This window comes from Thamnophis elegans, chromosome 2 (assembly GCF_009769535.1).
Source record: "Thamnophis elegans isolate rThaEle1 chromosome 2, rThaEle1.pri, whole genome shotgun sequence".
NCBI classification, from domain to species: domain Eukaryota; kingdom Metazoa; phylum Chordata; class Lepidosauria; order Squamata; family Colubridae; genus Thamnophis; species Thamnophis elegans.
The window spans coordinates 42,048,059-42,053,786 of NC_045542.1; positions in this window are offsets into that span (position 1 = coordinate 42,048,059).

Genomic DNA, 5,728 nt, shown 5'->3' on the forward strand with positions numbered 1-5,728 from the left:
GTAAACCAACAAAGCAGGGAGTGGCACATTTCCATTAAGATTTTATCTGTCCCTTGAAGATGCCGTAGAAATGAATGGATGTTGTTGGAACCACCAGACAATGGATGCTTCTCAATTTGCCTAACCAGCCTTTCATTTCATTTGGGAGGAAAATTAGAGAAAGCGACACTGGTGAACTTATGGCCAAACAGTTAAAATATTGCTTTTGGAAAACGTTACCCAACTTTTTTTATTTTAAAATGTTATATTTGTTAATTATTTTATAGGGAATTCAGTAGAAGAAAAACTTAAAGCACTCTTATCATATGGTATCTTTTCTACTTCTATATTAAAAAAAAGCAGATCTCTTGAAATTATTTGTGTAACTTAAATAATGTCCTTTCAAAAAGATTAGTTTTAGATAAAAGAACACTTTTTCAGTCATTTTGTTTGCAAACCCTTTGTGTCTCTGTAAAACTTATCTTTTTGTATATTATTGTTTGCAATAAATATACATTGTATTAAACTTGGAATGAAAGAGCTATTTTAGCTGCAATTCTGGAAGTGATCCTAACTACCTTAGTGAAGATGCATAGTTTTTTTTGATGCAATTATATCTACTGGTGACATAACCTATATACAGTATATTGGAAAATGTGTACACTGTTCTGACCAAAGTCGAATTTGGAGTGTACAACATCACCCATCTACAACTCTTTAAAGCAACTGCATCTTTTCCTAGGAACACATAATTTGGAAAAATCACAACTGGTTTAAATAGTAGAAACAGGTGTTACATTCTTCATAGTAGTTTTGGAATTAGGTCTACAGACTTGTACAACCCTATTCTATAATAACAGCTATCAGACTCAAATCAGTTTACAAATTATCACAAAATTAGCTAACCACCTTTTGGACTTGAGAGTCTGTTTAGATGTGTTGCTTGCTAATTCATGGATGTCCCAGCATTTAAAACTACCGGAGGTTTTATTTTTCTTTTTAACATTCCAACATATTATTTCTTACAAAATCTGAAAATACCATTTTCTTTTCAGTACACGATTACATATCCTGGACAATGTTACATAGATTATGGTAACTTAGTTTCGTTGTCTTCAGAATGCATAAAAATACCTGACCAGTTCCAACATCTTTGACCAAACAGCATTTTTCTAAAGGAATTACAAAAACAAGCCTGAATGATTCAAGACCATGTAATACAAAATTTGGAACATTTGCTGGGCCTTATTTAAAATGGCTAAGGAAATATGATTCAGAAACTTCAATTAAAAATTGTATAATTAAATGGATGTAAATTGAAAACAATATGAACAACAGTGGGAATTACAGTGGAATAAAAAAAAATAGTAGTAAATATCATACTTAGAGAAAACTGGTATAAAATGTATTGCAAATAATATACCACTCCAGTATGGATTGTTAAAGATAGTAATACATTTTCTTTAAAAAAAGGTATATGAAGTGTAACTATCAAGTTAGATCTTGCCCTCATGTTAATGGTAATGTACTATAAAGCCCAGAAATTTGGAAGAAAATCTTTAAAAGAAAAACTGATTCTAAAAGCTGAATTTCCTTTCCAACTTGCAATCCTTCTATCAAATATTACTAAAACTTATTTCTACAGAGCATACCAAATTACCTTTCTACCTGCCAAAAGCATCTAGGGTACCTTACACTTCTCGTTAGAAAATACATACAATTTCTATAGCAGATAAAGAGCAAACACAGTATGCTTCATTGTCTAAGATGATTTCACATTTTAAAAATAAATCTGACCCAGAATTCAATTTAATGTGAAAACTAGGTTTGGACTGTAATTCTACCCATGGACTTGTACCATATCTGTACCAAGTCTAGGCTCGTCTTATTTAAGGCATAGGTGATTTTGTAAATCAAACTAGATTTTTTATAAGATAAAGACTATTTTTTTCACTTTATAATAATGATATTTTCAAAATGACATAGGATACTTTAATCTCTGAGGCAGAGGGGCAATTTAGAATAGGAAATATAAATATTTAGAACTAAACTTTATCCTCAGGATGTGTACTTAATTTACTTACTCATGTGATGCTTGTAAACCTCTTGTTTATTCACTTTGTGTTTTTATTCTTTTCTCCTTGCTTCTCTTTCTTCCTGCCTTTCTTTTTTCCTTTATCTGCTATAGGAATTGCATGTATTTTCTAATGAGAAGTGTAAGGTTAAATTAAAATGTTCAATTAAAAATATTTTAAAATGAGTAAAGGCAACCAATTTATGAGCAAAGGATGCTAAACTGCATGCACTCACTGGCTCCTGCTTCCACTTGTAATTCATAGGGACCACTGGCCACACCCATTGGTTAAGACCCCTTCTACCAGCCTTCATTCAAAAAAAAATGATCAGATATGGATGGTGCTGATGGCTGAGGCAGCCAATCAGAAGAGAAGAGCAGGGTGCCTTTCAGATGCTTTTGGAGTTCATCCTCCATAAGATCTGTCTTTGGCTATTCTGCCTGGTTAATGCAATAGGAGCCCATATTTGGCCTCACAAATCTCAAAAAGACTTGTACTTGCCAGCTTTAGGCTGGGTGGCTACCTGGAACAGAACCCCAGCTAAGTGACACATTGCCTTGCTGAAGGTAATGACGATGGAAGGATACAAGGTAGACTGCTTGCTTTGGCATGAATCACCTAGGGAGTTCACAGGATCATACAGGCTTGCAAATCCTCTCCAGCCAAACAAACATATGAGGTCATTCCGTGAACTTCTGGGTTTTAATCTAAACTGCTGCTGCTTAGTGATTTTCTTGCTCTCAAAGCATTGGTGGAATTTCTCCCCACACAGATGTTACTCGTGACATGAACAACAGAGAGAAAGTTAGCTGCCCATGAAAAGCAAGATACGATTCCATCCAAGAGCTGCAGTAAAGCCACCACATTGGTGGTCTTTTCCAGCCAGAAATGTCGGTAAACAGTTTTAAGGAGAAAACAACATAATCTATTTTATCAAGTCAACTAATCACTGACCTAGATTTGGTGCCAATTTTTGTGGACTGTTAACCACACTGCTTAGTTTTGCTTCTGTTGTTAAGAGAGAAAAAAATATTTTGTGTGCTTTTTTTTTGGGGGGGGGGGGGGTGACAGACAGCTGCCTTGATTTCATTTTAAAAAAATGAGGACAGATGAGTTTCAACAAGCAAACATTGAGGGAAGCAATATGTTTTGGAGAAGTTACCAGTCTTGATAAGAAAGGATGCAAAAATAATCCTTAGCAGCAGCGGCATCTGTAGCAAATCATGGTTAAGCCACAATGACAGCATGCTCATGATACCATCAGACAAATGCCATCATTATGTATTTGTATCCTTTCTTTTGTCACAGGTAAGTTGCACCAGTAGCATGATGATGACGTGCATCTATTGTTATTTTCCCCTCTTCCGAACCTCTTCTATAAAATGCCCAGGAACTATTCCGACATATGCTGTTATTCCATTATTTTACTTGCTTTTGCTAGAAAACATTGGAAAGAAATCCTAGCTCCCTTTAATTTGGCCAATGTATCTGGAAAGAAAGAAATCAGATTTTATTATTTAAATTCTTAAGCCCAGAGAGAGAGGGAGACAAACATATCCTAGCTGGAGAAACAGACCATCTAACAGACCATCTAAGTAAAATCTTTGACAAAAACTGTTATTTCAAACCAAAAGATAATAATCCAAGAACTTGATGAAATCCTCCACCTTTCTGTGGTAGTCCTTTAACTTTGTACCATCTATGACTCCAATTTAAGAACAGAGAACTTCTGACACCTTTTCATTTATCACATGACATTTTGCTTCCAACTCTACCTTCTCTTTTGTATCTCCTTGTTTTTGATTCCCTATCCAAGACTCCAAAAGTTTATTCTAAGTTCCAACTCAGCCAGAAAAAAGATAGAAAAGATGCTGTATTTTACAAGCCTGGCTGCACTGAACAGTGCAAAGAAATAAGTAAGAATTGTTAATTGCCATGAAGGAAGTGGTCCCATAAATCAGATGACTGGTCCATTCTTGGTCCCACTAAGTAAGAAGCGTTCTCCAAAGTTTCATAAGCAATATTTTTCTTCTTTTTCCCTTTTGCAGAATTGAATGATTATTATTACCTGGTTACTTACAGCTAAATAAGCAGCTATATTATTATTAATTAAACTTATACATTGTGCATGCAAATACACATTGTTATTAAATACATTTAAATATTTTTAAATGACTTTCATTCCACATAGTAAAATACATATTCTTTGGTATTCTGATTGAAAAGAAAACAACACTCGCTGTTATTAGAAAACCAATTTAGTGGTCTGAAATTTAACAGGATCTATTCGGGGATCAGTTTGCATCCAGATTACACCTTGAATGTTCCCATGCACACAAAAATGGAGAGTGACAGACATAGAGGAATAATTCTGGTCTCTCCCAACAAAATTAGGATGTCTGGCTGTCCATATTTGTCTCTTTTCTTCACTACCAACTCATTACTGTACTCTGAAAGGGCCAGGCTTCAGGGAATGGGGGGGGGGGGGTGTTAACTGAGATCTTAATAGGGATGCCTAATCAGCCAAATTCGGTTAATTGGGCAAGTCCAGCCCTTTCCTGCTTAAAATAAAATCCTTATATTCTTACAATCAAACTTTCAACTAAACCTACCACCAGGAATTTGATTTGGTGTGTTCAGAATGAGTTTTGAAACCCTCTGATCAAAATAATATGCCAGATATTCAAACTGGAATCAGTGATCTTCATGCTGCTTGTTGTGTCAAATCCCATTTTGCAAATAACATTTAAGGGCCAAGCCAGAAAAACAAATTGTTCTTTTTGTCCTAGATCTGTTCTAAAGACTGTCTATTTCAGGAGTTTAAATGATGTTACCCTGACATGTGTTCTCTTGAGAAATGTATATTCTGGCTTATAGAAATAGAGTGCTTTTACAGCAACGTCTCTTTCAAAATGATGTTTTGGATTCATATTTGTTTGTTAGCTAATATCCTTATCAATTTTTAGGGTAGTTTGGGAAACCTAAATAAATTCAAAGGTGTGAACCAAGACAGTTTTCAACTCTCATAAATTCCGAAACAAACATCTGTCCCATAATATCTCTCACTATAAAGATTTCCCTGCTGGTGCAGTAACCTCTATGTCGCTCCTTGGTTTTAAAGGCTAATAATTCCACTGCAGATATTCCATTAAAGAAAAATAGCTTGTACATTTATAATCAGCCAAAGTCTAAGTAAAGGATCAACCATATGAATGCACAAAATGAAAATGAAGTTTAAAAGGCAGAACTGACTCAACTACCATAAATCTTCAACAACATCTGCTTTATGATGACTCTTAAATATTTCCAAATCCAAATCACCTGTGCAAAATGTAGCAGCCTTCTGATTATGTGAACCAGTGATGCTGCTACATTTCTTGAGGGAATCAGCTTCTAAATATCACCAATAGCAAACATCATAATTTTCTGACTATTTTCATATCCTGATTTCTTTTCGTGAAAGAAAACAATCTTCAAAGCAAAACAAACAAAAATGATCACAGGCTTAATAGAGATGTAGATGTAGATAGAGATAAATTAATCTCCCATGGAATCAGACAAGGATTTGCAAATTATTTTAAATGAAGAATCAAGGGCACCACACTGGAATTCACATGCTCCCTATGTACTTATTCATAACTTTAAATGATTCTCAGAGAACCTGTTCTCTGCCC